At 45.5% G+C, this 15,712-nt stretch overlaps 1 long non-coding RNA gene across 1 annotated transcript; it reads right to left on the bottom strand.

The window, feature by feature from the left end:
• Positions 1-4,543: 4,543 nt before the first annotated feature.
• LOC311446242 lies at positions 4,544-14,742 on the bottom strand. The gene is made up of 3 exons (XR_014698814.1): positions 14,355-14,742; positions 10,535-10,634; positions 4,544-4,851 (listed from the first exon to the last, which is right to left on the bottom strand). It is a non-coding gene; the product is annotated as an uncharacterized lncRNA (long non-coding RNA).
• Between the last annotated feature and the right edge of the window lie 970 nt (positions 14,743-15,712).

The following is a 15,712-nucleotide window of genomic DNA, read 5'->3' as shown; positions in this document are numbered from 1 at the left end:
ACTTATGTAGGTAACACAAATTGGTAGCTGAGGTCTAAACTCTTCAGAAATCCAGCCCCAGATGTGTAAATATGACTGCACAGTACATGTGTAATAATCACGGCCATGCATGCAAATTAAGTAATTGTCCTTGTAAATGGCTAATTAGGTACATTGGACATGGAACTGGGAAAACTGTGCACACAAATTAAGCCTGCACTTTTGTGCTGAAGTGGGCTGAAAAGCTGTCTCTGGGTTTCTTACCCTAATTTACTCTAGATATTAACATCTTGTATTTATGCAAATGTTTGACATGCCTGAATGTTTTGAAATGCAATCATGATAATTTGAACATGACCTAATGTCATAGCATGACATGGAACTGGCCCTTCTTGTCCAAAAGAGGTTAATTTCTATCATTGCCCAAATTAATCCATTTTTCTATTGGGAATCTGCTCTATTTAAGAATACAGAAGTCCAGGGCATATTTCAGAGAGAAGCTGCTTGGAGTTATCTATTATTTGGTGCATATCTTCACATTGTCCCCACCCACCTGTAGGGACAGCTCAGGATCAAAATTCTCATTTAAAAAGGGCTTGAGTGGAATATCATCTCTGCTTGCTGCACTAGAACTTCACTGGAGCAGGTAAGGCTTGAGAGACCTAGTGACTATTCTGCTGGAAACTGTCTGGTAGCCATAAGGAATAGCACCACATGTTAAGGATAAATTATAAACCACTGCAAAAAGAAACATGGGAAAATTAAACCAGGGGTTATGGGTGAACGGCTTTTTAGGGGTAAGGGTTAGGGATTAGGGCTTGTGTGTGTGTGTGCATGTGCATGACTGCTTTTGTCCTTTACATAGTCTCCTCTTTAGAAAAGATGAGACAGCTCACAGAACTATGCTCCCTGGCATGTCTTTGATATGCACCAAATGACACTGGCCCAAATCAGTTCGGGCATGGTTTGGGAGTAGAACTGGGCCAGGGAACATTCCCAAGAGATTTTCAGTGTGCAACTGAAAACTGTTCAAGAAGGAAGGAGACTTTGTTAGCAAAAGCACAACTCCTCTGCTCCAGCTCAGATACTGGGCACATGCTGGGGTGTTTGCAAAGTCCAGGACATTGAGAGCCACTGGGCTGAGCTGCTGAGATGCTCTGCTGGGAGTCAGTTCAGGTTGCTGCCTACCTGAAAATATGAAAACATGATCTGGGGCTTTGGGAAGTTATTAAAGGTGAGGGCCAGAGCTCCCATTCTGGGTATCCAATGCAGGTATCATAATCTCTAAGGTACAGGGGGTAAAAGGTGACAAAGAGGCATATTTCATTTCCTAGAAAGTCAGTAGGTAAAAATGCCATCTAAATCAAACTGTAGCAAGCCAAGGAGCAACCCATGACCGATGAGTGCTCACATACATGATTCATACACAAAGTGTATCAGCCATCCCAATGCAGAACACAGTCCTCACCTGAAAATAGACCCCTCCAGGATGGTGATTCACTTGTTTCAAAATACAGCCTATGGACAGGAAGATGGTTTAACAAGACTGAGTGCACGTCCCTCTCTCCTTGCTCCAGCACATAGTTATGCCTCCTCCTTGCTGTGCTGTCATATTTAGGACAGCAAAAAGGCTTAATGGAGAAGTGTGATACTACCCAGACCTGCCCATTTTATCTGTGTCTATCCATATTTTTAGGCAACTCAGTGACTCCATGAGCAGTAATAAATCCTGCCCAGTCCCCCCAGAACTACAGAAAGTTCATCGCTGCCAGATGTGAGTCCTCATGCTCAGCTGTGCATTCCTGACAGTCTGTCCTTCTGCCAGGCACACAGAAACCTTCTTACCAAGCCTGATCCCTGCTTTTCTGCCAAGAGGAGCATAGTGTATAACCCAAGGACAGACAGCACTGGGGACACTGCCCACTGCCCAAAGCATCCCACTTGCACTATATTGCATACCAGTCCAACTTCACCTCTAATGCACTAACTCCAGTTATTCACTGCCAGTGTCACTCACCTCCCATTTGCCACACATGATCTTGACAGAGATCTTGGCTGTTGTCTCTGGGCATTTTCCTCAGGACTAATTTAGCCTTTCTATCACTAAGTTTTGTTAATGATGATAAACAACATGGTGTGCTGGCTGAAATGGTTTTCTGTCACTCTGGAAAATTTAGGACACAGGGATCTGCAAAATATGACCTCAATTTAAGTCCATCATTTTCTCCTCCTGGAATTGCTCAGCTGGAATAAATACCATTACCCAGACCAGAGCAACCGGCTGAGCGAGTGGTTTGCAGCACACGTACCTGGAGTGGAAGAAATGCAGTGAAAAATCCTACCTCTACGATAGGAACTGTGAAAAATTGAGCTGGTGTTCCCAGAGGCCCACTGAGGACCCTGAACAGTGGCTAGCTGAAATTCAACCTTCTTTTCTCTCAGTTCAGGAAGAAATTTCATGGTTGGCCTGACAAATGACACTGACAAAGCATTTGGTGAAATAGATTATTTCCAGAGAAAAATAAACATGACCAGTCACTGCCCCTGCCCCTATCCCCCCAGCCCTAAAAAATCCATGTTAGCTTTAATATAAATGCTTTTGCAAGTTCACCAAGTGGTGCTTGATTATCAGTGGGTAAGGACATGGCTTCGTGTTTCCTGAGAATAAAGCTTTTAATGTATTGAGGAGGAGGGAGTGAATAAAATGGTCACAGGGAAAAATGGCGTGCTAATTAAAAAAAAAAAAAAAAAAACATTTATAAGGGTTATAAGGGGTTTCTGATTGTGGTGGTTTTACTCAAGTGGGCAGCCAAACTCGACCAACTCTACCACAACCGCTCTCTCACTCCCCCTAGTAGGGGAACTGCTGCTGTGTGCCTGGAGCACCTCTTGCCCTCCTGCTGCACTGTCCTTGGTGTCTGCAGGGCTGGTTCTTACTACTCGTTTTCCCAGCTGCTGTTTCACAGCAGTTTCTTTTCCTTACACAGAGGCTCAAACAACATCACATATTGGCTTGGCACTGGCCAGTAGCGAGGCCCTTATCCAACATGGGGCAGTTTCTGGATTCTTTTTGCAGAAGCCACCCCTTTGGCCTTCCACTACCAAAACCTTGCCATGTAAACCCACTACACTGTTGTTCAAAAGACTCCAACAGCACGATGGGTGACAGTGGAGGCACACACGGACTAAGGTAAGTGCCAACAGCTGCTCCCCAGGGAAGCAGTTAATGCAATGAACAGAAAGCTTTGCTGCTAGTGCAGGATTGTACACATCTGGAAAGAAAAATTGAAGAGTCTGTGGCAGGGATTTAGTGCTTAATTTGTAACAGAGGGTGGGAGGGAAGCTGATAGAAGGTACCCGCAGAGAACTATTGCATAGGTCTGATCCTGCAAAGTGCTGTGGGCACTGCAGGGGATGTGGTGGGAATCCCTTGGATGATGGACAGAGTTCAAGGAGGTGAGGTGTGGGTGTGCATTCAGACACAGGTGGGAAGTGGGAACATAATCACCTGCTCAGGAAACATAATCACCTGCTATAGGTGTCTTTGGCAGGAAAAAGTTTTGAAAGTGCTGAGACAGAAGGGTAGGCAACCCCTCCAGGGGAGAAAGAGGTTGGCTGGGAAAAATGTCACAGGCTATTAGCCTCTGCAGAGCAGAGACAGAAAAGTGTCATTGGCATTTGTATTACAGGAAAGGGTCAATAGGAACAAGCTGAAAATGCAGTGTCTCCACTGCGTCTGTGATTTTCAATCACCAGTAGAGTTATGAAATTTTAGTTCCTACATTCTCCTTGTGAAGGTTTCAGTCTCTTCTGAAGACTGGGACAGAAAGGTCAAGGATGAAGTAGTCATTCTGCGAAAAACTGTTCTCTCAGTAGTTACTGTTTTTACCTTGACTTTATAGATTGTTTGTATGAGTTCATTCTGGTAGGTGCTGGTTGTATGACCTCAGCCTAAGGGCTTGTGGGAGAGCATCTTGTATGCAAGATGACACGGATCACTTTTGGCAATGGCTTATGTAGGTTCCTTGGGTTTTGATCTGCTTTGCATACATGGGTCACAGTAATTGTGGGGAGAGATATTGATGGCTTTTATGAATTTTTATGTTTACTGAATTATCAAACTTGGTTCCATTTGCTATTTCTTAGTATACAGAAAATTTGCTCCTAGAAAAAGGGGAGACCTGGAAATAATTGTGTAGCATAATCTTCTCCTGGTGTATGCTGTAATTATTCACAGCCATATACAGCTGCCTCAGACCATTATTTTCTGTCATGGACTCCAGTACAGGACTGTGTGAGTGAGAGAGCTGTGTGCAGTTGGAGGGGTGGGAGCTTCCTTTTTTTATTGTAATAAGCTCCCCTGAAGTGTCTCGGCAACTTGTACATAAACATGATGTATTTCCTGGGAGACTGTCTTATGCACTGAAAATCATCTTCACTTTGGTGAGGTCTTGTTAATTCTTCTCTGAGCAGATGTGGTGATGTCTGAAGGCCTGGCTGTACATCACCGTTCTGGGTGATGTTTGCAGAGTCGTAGGTTTTACGAAGCATGTAAATGGACTTTTTGTAAAAAAATAAGTTGCAAGACACCATACATCACTTTTGTATAAGGATATGTTAGAAAAGCATTTCCTGGGAGTGCAGTAGCTGTTGGATCCGTCCTGGAGAAGGGTGAGAAATCAGATGCTTGGACCAAGGAATGTATAGGCTCTCATGTATGGGCTGTAAGTACAACATCCATCTGGTGGATGGAGATCTCACGATGAATGCAGTCCAAAAGTACAGGCTGAAAATTCAGCACTAAGTTTCCCAGTCCCAGTTTTGGTTTTACAGCTGACGTGGCTACACAAGTTGTCCCAGTCCTGTTTGGGGCTAAAAAAATAATACAAAAAATAATCCCAGTTTTGGTCAGGTATTTCATAACAAGGCCAACATTACTTTGTCTTTTGACCATATCAAGGACCACCCATGAGGCTCTTCCAGTCCTCTTCCCTTTGGTAATTTTCCCCCGTATTGTGTTAGGGTAGAAATTACACCTGGCTACATGGGGGACGCACTAATACTAGTGGAACTTGGGTGGGTAACAGATGAAATAACTCCCTGAACAGTGACACTGAACATCGCTGCAACACATGCAAGGGCTACAGAAGCCTGGAGATATTCTCATGGGTTCAGATCCCAAATGGATTATTGAAAGATCGGAGTTGGTAGATCATTCTTATAATGGAGAGCTGGTGCTGACATCTATGGCTAAGAAACAGTCAAACAAGTGGCTTTTTATTTGCAAAACTCCACATTCATCTATGGGTTTCACATTCACTTAAGGGCTTCTCACTCCTTAAATTCCTGTATTCAGGGTATTCTTCCCTGTCAGAAGCACTTGCAGGAAGAGGGGAACAAAAGTCAGAGTATGATCTAGTGGGTGATAAAAGCAAGGAGAAATAACCCTGTTGCAGGTGAAAGAGAACACACAATATACATGGAGCTAAGAATACACTGGTAGTCTAATTAATCTTTGGTAAGACTAATAGTTCAAAATATCTAATTATTATTGCCTCATAAATAATACAGTCAAAATTGTTATGTATTAACTTCCTGATACATTCCCCTTTTGTCTGGCACTGTGGCCTTACTTATTTTGCCTCCCTTATTATGCCTCCCTGGGCCCAGCCTTCCTTGAGCCCAGTGCGGCGGCTGTGACACATTATTAGTGCCCTGAGTCCTCTGCTGAGACAGTGTCTGACATTCATGGTGGCGTTTCTTTCTCCACCAGCATGGACTCCAGTTATTGAATCACAGCTAAAATTTGAAAGCTGCAAAACAAACCTACTTAACATAAAGTGCTGCTGTTGACTGTCTGGATTTATGTCTTTTACAGATGTGATATTGCTCAAAATATTATTATATTTGGTATTCCCATGAGTTATGCAACAGTCACTTTTCCCCTAGGCAATTGCAATCACAGCTAAAACTAAAACCAGTTCAGGTCACATCAATCCCTTGGATCTCTTCTCTAGCTAGATCCTATTGCTTCATCTGGTTTTAGGATCTCAGAAAGGGCATAATAGACCCAGAACAAACATTTGGGGAAAATCCTTCCTCAGGAACACAAATAAAGCCTAAGAAGCTCACTAAAAGTTTGCAGATGCACTTTCAGCTGTAGAAAATTCATCTTATAGATCATGACATCTCCCTAACTATTGTAGTACTGTTTGGAACAGTTGCTCTTGCATACCAAGGGTAAGTTTCTGTGATACACCCCATGGCTTATCACAATTTTGGATCTTCTCTTGGACTATATGAAATCTGACAATTTTTTAAAAACATGTAGATGAACAAGATACAAGGTTCAAGGCTGAATTTGTTGAAGGCATTGTGGACTGTATCATATGAACCACCTTGACAAGATGTCCTTGGATACATGGAGATGATGGTTTTACCTGCTAACCTGCTTAAGAGATAGAGCACTGTGACCAAGTATTTAAGGTACAACTAAGGAATGCCAAACTCTTAAAGGCAAGGTAAGACTGTAGTGCTCTATCTCTGACACCAAAAGACAAGTTAAAAACTTGAGACTAACCAGTGATGCCAGGGTTTCATACCCTGTACGGTGCAACAAAACAGTCCAGAGAGAGGCTCACCTGCTTGTAACTGTCAGCATAAAGTGCGTCCTTTGTCCTGTTACTTAAATGTTTGATGTTGCCAAGGACTCAATTTGATATAACAACCTTTCCGGACAGGCTCTTGATGGAGATCTGAAGGCTGGAGATGCTCTGACTGAGATCACAAGGCTCCTTGCACCCAAGCAGCAATACTGCCGGAGACCCGAGTGCACCATTGGGCTCTGAAGTCACTTCGCCTCCTGTCCGGCTCTTGGTGGCCCCTTCTGTGGATGCAGCAGGGATGAGGCTATTGGAAAGACCTGGAAGAAGCCCAAATAATGGCTCCAGAGCCATGCTTAACCTCAGGCTGTTGCCCCTGGACTTTGCACAAGCTATGTTGTAGGCACACCTATGCCCACTGATCCTGCCCTGATGACTTAAGTCAGAGTTGACCATGTGCTTGTGTGTCATGTCTCATCACCGCAGGCTTTCCTGGCCTTCCCTGGACTGTTGGCTGACCCTTCTGTCATGGGACCTGCCCTGCTCTGCTTGCTCGGGTGCTATGGGAGTGCAACGCTTGCCAGTGAAGCCCTTGTCTTCCATGACCTTGGATCTCAGCTCACCTCCCTGTGCAGAACATCCCACTCTTGCAGTGATACTGTCCCTACCAAGCAGATGGGCATGTGAATCTTTTAGGTACTGGCTTCTTGGAGCTTATTAACACTTGGGTTCATTTGTGCCCTGGTTAAATAGCTACAAGTTATCCAATAAACAAATCACAGTCCAATCTACTGAAAACTTGCATTTTAGCTTGTGCTATTTACAACACGACTGGTCCCTGACCATTGTTTTTCTCATAAACATGTACAGGTTTAATGTATGATGAGAGCACCTCTGCATCCATTTCTGGGAGGCAAAAAGCAATAGGAAATACATGACTTCCCAGGGGCCATTAAAAGCTGGGAAATCAGGCACATTGCTCTGTAAGGAAGCAGCATGCTGGGAGTCAGCTAGGAATCATGAGTCCCAGGGGTGGGATGCAAACAGGGGTGCAGGATAACACAGGATAGCAGTAGGTGTTGAAATGAGAAGGTGGGGGGGGCACAACACAAGAAACAAAGAGCTCTGCAGGCTGGGAGAAGTGGTGTACACTTCATTTGGTTCAGAATAAAATGTAATGAAGGTTTGAGCAGATCTACTCCACCTAATCAAAGTAGAAGCAGTGATCTTGTTTAAAAATGTATGCATACAGAAGCTTATCTAAAAGAGAGAGGGAGATTTTTGAGCGCTGAAAATAAAACCAGATTAGCAGATCGGTCAGGATGTCTGGGTCAGCTTATTTGCCTGTCCTGGATGACAAAACAGCAGCAGTGGCGAGCAGTGGCCTCAGGCTCTCCACTTACTTGGTAGCTCTCTCAGACAAAGAAAGGCAGAGCATGTTTCTTTGTGAGACAGCTCAGAAATAGCAGAGCTCCACCTCAGTTCCTGCTCTTGAAAACCTGCAAGGCTAGAAATACAACTTACTAAAAATGTTACATGCTGCAGTAAGCAATGGGTTGGTGTGGAGAGCACAGAATCTGTCCCACAGAGCAATACATCACTCTGAACTTGGCTTCCCACTGCACTGAGGGGAATAGATTTGTGGAAGAGATGTTTAAGGGACTCTTAATATGTTTCATGAATCACAGAAGGGGGAATTTATATCTTTTGGGGATCATGACAATTTAACAAGGTTTTGGCTAAGATTCTAATGGCTTATAGCTGAAATGTAACTATTATAACATAAAATTTAAAGATCTTGTCCAGGTGAAGTGGTGGAATTTAGCAGTTCTCTAGAATCATGGATCTGAAGGTAAAAGCTGCTCTCATGTGCCCTGGTGTGAGTCTGGAGTTGTTCTGCCAAGCTGGGTGTTACGGGACGCAAGAGCTGCTCCGCAGCTCCTCTCCTGCCCAAGCAGGGCTGCAGCCTAGCGAACTGAGCACAACTTTGTCATCCACTCAACCTCCCAGGTCACACAGCATCCACTCCACCACCTCTCCTGCATTTTGCAAAGCTTTCCCATTGTATAGGATAGATTTTGTGCCTTACAGAGAAAGCCTAAGGAAAGAGATGGGCTCTTGGCCACACAGCTTTCAGATGAAGGATTCATGGGAGGTCAGAGCAGCATTTTCTTATAGAGCTTTCTCTTGGAAGAACTATTGCCTCCCTAGACTAAGCACATTTATTTTTTCAACAGAAAGGGAGATTAGTTCCTGGTAAAGGGAGTTCTTTCATATGTGCAGGGCTGCACTGTGGGTATGTGCATGTCTCTCTGTAGATTTTACTGTGAGTACACGGCTTTTCTTTACGTGCCTATTTGCCTGTGAAGCTACTCATGCTGGAGGTATTAAGCGTGCAGCAGTGGTAGTTCGGGCACCTGAACCTGGATGTCCTGAACACCAACACAATGATCAGCATTTCTTCTGGGAGCTACTTCACTGGGTAACCAGTTCCTTATGGATTTCATTCATTTTGTAGCTGTACTACAGGCCTGGCACAATTTTGCATTATTTATCAGTTGGCTGTGTCTCAGGTGTTTCTGCAAGTTTATCAGAATATTCTGGAGTAAGCCCAATTCTACCAGCTGGCTGTGAAGAGATGTAGTAGGAACTAAGTCTTTTAAGTGCTGATATAGAAAAATCGTCATTTCCTAGGGCATGGTTTGTTTTATCTTAAGATAGATCTCCAGAAAGTCAGATGAATGGCTCCAGCAGTGCCTGTTTCTCTTGCTGCTTGCATTCAGGAGCCTAAATGATGAGCTGAGGTGAAGACCTCTCTACTGCAGACATCTCAAGTTATTCCTACTCGGCACCTGCTTTTGGTTTTTAGAATCTGATTTGAGAAATACAGTTCAGGGAGATGTCTGGGTGCCTGATGCTGACATGGGTCAGTTGGGGAAACGCAACTTAAGAATGGGTGGCGAAACAGGGTGGCTGGAAGCTGTGGGCTCACCTGTGGGACCAGAGCTGCACCCAGACATGAAGAGGAGGAAAATCAATCATTCAGGGCTTGGGAATCTACTGGACATGACTGATGAGCACCTCTCTTAGCTTCTCCAACACAGAAACAATTAAAACTAAAGTATTACTATTGTTGTTGTTGTTGTTCTAAAATATCCTTTCTTTCTGTCTCTGGGCTGAGACAACCTTATCAAGTCCAGGAGCAATACAGAAAGGGAATTGCTGAGGGGTCAGGGTGTGGGAAAACAAAATCCTGTATCCCTGATGGAGCAGCACAGTACAGCTGACAGCTAACAAGAAATTAATTTAGAATGCTTTTACTGCTTATTTGCTTGCTTGTCATCCTCACTGTTGCTGTAGTTGGTTTAATTTTTTATAATTCTCCTGCTTATGATATAATTTATGTGATGTTTTGCCTTTTGTTGCTGCAAGACCCAGGTCCTGGATTCAGGCATGCAGCTTCCATCAAGGCAGAAAAAGAGAGCAGGCAGGGGGGAGCCCCCAAGGCGGTGAGCCTTGAGATGTGCTTGGAAGGGAGAAAAAAAAAAAAAAAAAAAAAAAAAAAAAAAAAAAAACTTGGAATGTGACCCTAGTATATCTTAAAGGGACAGAAAAGAGAAGGTAAGGAAAATGAAACTAAAAAGTACTATTAAATATATATATATCTTGAAATGAGTCTGGGCTTCTTCTCTCTGAATTCTAAATGCTGGCAACACTTGAGCAGTCTGTTCGGTAAAAGTACCATCTCCTCTTATCTCTGCCAAGTGTTGTTATCAATAAATAGAGGAAAACTGAGCTGGGCTTGTAGTGGATCCTACAACTGAGCATGTGCAGAGTGTCCCAGGAAAGCCTTTTGCTGCATCTTGCTAGGAAAATGGTCAGGGAAAGTCAGTACGAGGCAACCCCATGCTAGCAGAATTATGGCTGACATATCACAGCCTAAAGACACTCACCTGCAGCAGCACAAAGCTGCAGCCACACCACGTCACACCAGGATTGTATTCCCAGCACACACTGCAGAGGGGTTGTGAGGGTATTTCTGAGTGCTTGTGCCTGACAGAGAACAACCCAGGAAAAACTGGAGTTACAAAATGAGATACAGTTAGTAGATCTACCTGAGCCAAGCAAGCTGCTTGCACAATTTTAGCATGAATTACCCCCTTGAATAGAGTAAAGCCTGGAGCAAGCGTGCTGGGGTGAGAGGAGAGGTGCATGGGGCTGAGATGTGGGTGTACCAGGGTGTGTCAGGAGTAGGGGGCCATGTCTGCACAGCAGAACACATCCGTGGGGGCAAAGCCCCTCTCTCCTCTCAGGTGCGTGTCTTTGTGCAAGCAACAGCCTCACCCCCTCTGTCCACGTGGATAGGATCTCCCAGTCCTGGATAACACCGCAAGGTTTTCACCTGGATCAGTGAAATGCTGTCACCCAAAAGCGAACTTTCTCCTTTCCACTCAGTTTAGTAAAGCCTCAAGTGAGCATAGTAGCACAGGTTGAACCTCCCCATCCTTGCTACATTCCCAAGCCACGCAGCCCTCCAACACAGGCTGCATCCTCACGCCATCCCAGGCCTGGGGAAAGGACACCCCTCTCATTAAACCAGCGCACTTTCCTTTCAGCTCTTCTGAAAACCTATTGATCAGCACCGCTGAGCTCTGGCTAAAGGTCAGGTTGGATGCGAAGGCGTTTCTGGAGCAGGCACCAACCAGCCCTTGCTGTGCCCACAGAGCTGCAGGGCCCCCACACCCCCAATCCCACACTGCTTCCATCAGACTCAAGAAAACCTTTCATCTCCCTGCTCCGCAGCTCACAGCCACCTCTGCTCTTCTTGTGGGCTTGTGGGTTTGGAGGGGCACACCACTGCCCCTGTAGCCAGGCCACGTGTTTTTCGTGTGCTGCCGTATGAGGGAACAAGGAAAAAAATGGTTTGTGTCTTATCATGGCAGTCCCAGGAGCAGGGAATCCTCGGGGAACCCCTGGGTCCCATCAGGGCACCACACAGCGCAGCCACTCTGTGGGCTCATCCCTTCTAAGCTCATCCAACCCTACCCCTTCCTTGCCAGAGCCAGAAGATGCTTCTGTCAAAACAAACGAACAAACAAAAGAAACACCTCAAAATCATGTAGGCTTCATACCTCAGTACCTTTTATTAGAAGGTTATTCCAGGAGCTCATATTCACACCTTTGTAGCTGTTAGAAAAATTTCATCTGACAAACCTCAGGCTGGGTTCCCTGGTCCCAGGGGATGCAGCTTTCAGGTCTTCTCCCACTCAGAAAGCTCCTAGCCCCACAAGTCTCAACACCAAAAGCTTTCTCTAGTATTTACCTTATTTTTCCTTTCTTAATATTAGACAGTTCTTATTTAGTTCCCTGATACTACTATATTTACTGGTCTTCCTATTTGAAGCAGGACTTCATCTCCAAGCCATCTTCCCTCATGCATTTTCAAATCTATTTAACAAGCACTGACAAAAACAGAAGCTTCAGCACCACAGTATTGGGATGATACTGTTCGTCCCTTCTGAGGCCTCCAGTTGTCTGACAGGAGTATTCTGAGTTGTAAACCAATTTGCAAAAAGTCACTGTTTTCTTCCCCTGACTTGGTTTCTATCCAGAACTTCATTTCCTTGCTCTGTCACAAAATACATGCGTCCATTTCTCCTACCAAATATGCAAACGATAATTCCTGGGCTTCCCTGTGCATGGGAAAGGCTCACCCCTCTGCAAGGCTCAGCACAGGCACATCCTGTGCTACCTCCCAGAAAAATTTTGTGCATGCATCTGTGTCTGAAATCTTTTTTTAACTCTACACACACACACACACACACACACACACACACACCAGTGAAATCCAGCAGGGAATTAAAGTTCTTTGTACATGGAAACATCACACTACACTCTAACTCTAAAGTGCTTTGGGGATCCTCTAGGATAAAAGGTAGCAGAGAAATGTAAATGTAAGTGCATTCTTTGGATGAGCCCTCTGAATTAGCAAGTGAATTTTCAATTGCATCTCCCTGGCAAAGCTGTGAGCTGCAAGGGTGTCTGCTTACACTAATTCATGTGTAATCTCCCCGACCTCCTCTGGTACGAGGGTGGGGAATTCCACGTGCTCCCTATGAGCCCAGACCTTTCATCAAGGCAGGGGCTTGCGGCTGGCAGGGTACCCACTCTTGCACGCTGCCCTCAGACTATTTCAGAAAGCAAAAAATGAGAGAACCGTTTTGCGTTTGTTCTCAAATGTAATACAAGCTCAAGTTTAAGCAAATAAACAAAGCTGGCTATTATGTAATCTGCTTTTTCTCAGCATCTGCGTTTCAGGATGCAAATCTCGGGAAGGCTTTGATTACGGAAACTAGGGCACTCGCAACCTTGACAACAATTTCATACGTGAGCTGAATGCAGTGCACATGAATGTGAGCAGAAAACGGATCCCAGAGGATTCTTTGACAGTCCCTCCGGGTTCCCAAGCTCCTAGGGTTATTTCTGGGTACAAGACCTCTTGAGGCATCTGCTTGCGTGATGTTATACACTTATAATTTTATGAATAGAAGAGTTTAAACCAAAGCTCCTGCTCTGCCTGCACAGAACACGGTCAGAGCAAATACCCAGCCTGGGCTTCCACCTTCAGCAGGATTACCACATATAAAAATGTAAAACTGATCCTGCAGCCTGGGTGATATAATGCAAACATACATCCCTCCCATGCTCAGTGACCAAAGGCACTGGGGCCAACTCAGGCAAGCTTTCAGGAGAGCCCTGATGAGGACAGAGCCCTGTCCTGTCCTATTTTGTGTTTTCCACATCTGGACCAGGATAGTATCAACTTGCAAAGTAACTTTGCTTACTTTTTACGAGCACCATTTCCCACTTTCCCCTGTAATCATATAAGTACCATACTTCATCCATCACCTTTACACCCATCATCCATCATTGTTTAGCTTGAAGAAGGCCTCACACAGAAGCATTGCACACGTTAGCAAATGCTGATCAAGGGGAAATGTGTCCAAGCATGAGAAGTCACCGCAGACAAAGCCAGGTTGCGTGGAGTAGCCACGGGGCTGTTTCACACACGACATTTTCCCTGGACATAAATGTACCCAAAACATGTCCCAAAAATGTCCCAGATAGGTGAGCTGAGCTGTGCCCCAGAAATACCTAGGTCTACTGCAGAGACAAATCCAGTTTCTACATGTGAAAATTAACTGATGTGCTGAGCACTTAAATGACCTTCAGTCTGCCCTGTTGTGATATCAAGCCATAGATCTAGAGCCATGATCAGGCTATTTCAGTGCCTGTGGTACCAAAAGAAACAAATTAAACTATTTTTTCTTTTTTTATCCTGTGGTGCCCAATCAGGACAAAAAAAGCCCTCCTGGGCTGTATAGAAACCTAGTATCTTTCTTTGCAAAACACTGTTCTTACTGCAGCCACAAACACATTTCATGTTTTCTTCTTCTGATTATTCCCCCTCTGGCCCCAAACTGTCTCTGACCACCAACACAGCTTGATCGAACGATTAGGAGTCACTTCACTAATTACTTCTTCACCCCATTTTCTCACCTTGAACACCCCTTCCCAAGTGTGGGTCTGTGTGTTTCATCACTTGACAGTGCAAAGCAGCCCCACTGCCCTGGCTGTTCTTCCAGGAGCAACCAAAGCCCAGTGACCCCAGTGGCCATGAGCCCCCCTGATCCTCGGGACCTGTTAGATGTGGGTGCTGCCTCACTGCACCCATCACTTCTCTTTTGCAGCACCTTCATTTTGCTCTCATACCTTCTGTGGTCCTTTCCCAGGTGCTGTCATTTCAGCAGCTTCTTGAAGCTGCTGCTTCGTTGTGGCAGCTCCTTTGCTTGCCCGCTCTGGCTTCCAGCATCTCCGCCCCAGCCGCGTGCCTGCAGCACTGAGCTCCCCAGCCTGCTCTGCTGGGAAGGCTGTCAAGGGCTCTTCATTCCTTCTGAGAGACTGTGAGCTGTCTTCCTATCAGGGAGGTGCACACTTCTCCCACGGAGTCCCTGTTATAACCCGCTCAGTAAATGAGGGAGGAATACTACAGCTTTTTTATATTCATGCCCTGATTTATTTTGCTAGAGCTTTCCTGCGTAGAAAATTCTGCATCTCCCTCACCCGTAAGACATCTTTGTTCATGTCACCCAGCATCAGAAATGGGTAGAGGCAAGCAGGAAAAGGATGTTTGCTTGGTTCTTTCTGTACACCTTCCCCTCGGTATTTCCGGGGTAAATTGTCTTCTTCACAACCTGAAAGCAAGGGGGCAGTGGTGGGCTTCAGGGTTGCATCTGCAGAGATGTTTCCTCTTCTCCAGGTTCCTGCCCCAGTCCAGCCCCGGGGAGCTGCTGAGTGAGACCCAACGCCAGGTTTGGGGCTGGAGGTGGCTGGTGGGGAGCATCCCCTGCAGGGAAGGGGAGTGAGGAGAGATGGGAGACACCTTTCCCTGCACAGGGGGCTGGTGGGTCTGTGATCTGCTGCATGCACAAAGGCTTGCTACAAATGTTCAGCTGAGTCCAATTAAAAGGAAGAAAAACAGATGCAATGGGGCTGAAGGAGGGAGGAGGAAGCCAGCCCAGGTGTACCAGTGGGCTCCATCAGAGGGAGAGGAGAAGTGCCCACAGATAAACAGGAGGACTGGAGAGGAAAAGAAAGGAAGAAGAGGTGTATGCTTACATGTGCTCCTTGTGTGCAGCAGGTGAGGCTGCCCTGCAGCAGAGAAGGTTACACACAAAGGGTGAAACACTCCAAGCAGGAGGTGGAGAGGAGACCAAGACATTCCTGAGCCACACTGCAGCACACCAGGATTGAAACCAGAGGTTCTCCGACTGTTCCCACAGACACCAGCCTTGGCCCTATGAATGTTTGTATCCAGTGGCCTCCTCTGCACTGTCCCTTGCAGCTTAACAGAGACTCTGCTTGGGGCTTGGGGAAGCAGCAATATCCTGCAGCCCACAGCCCCTCTTCCAGGGGAAGGGAAGGTGTAGGGGAGGTGGGGAGTCCTCTCCCCTCTGCTCAAGCTGTGTGGAGACCCTGGCTGCAGCCTGGGCACATGATACCATGATACCACATGTAACTGAATTTAAAAAATAAAATAAAATTAAATTAAAATAAAATAAAATAAAATG

The sequence above is a fragment of the Aythya ferina genome (genome assembly GCF_964211825.1).
Source record: "Aythya ferina genome assembly, chromosome: 17".
Classification (NCBI taxonomy): domain Eukaryota; kingdom Metazoa; phylum Chordata; class Aves; order Anseriformes; family Anatidae; genus Aythya; species Aythya ferina.
Note: the sequence above shows the minus strand (reverse complement) of the source record. Positions and strands in the feature narration are given on the sequence as shown.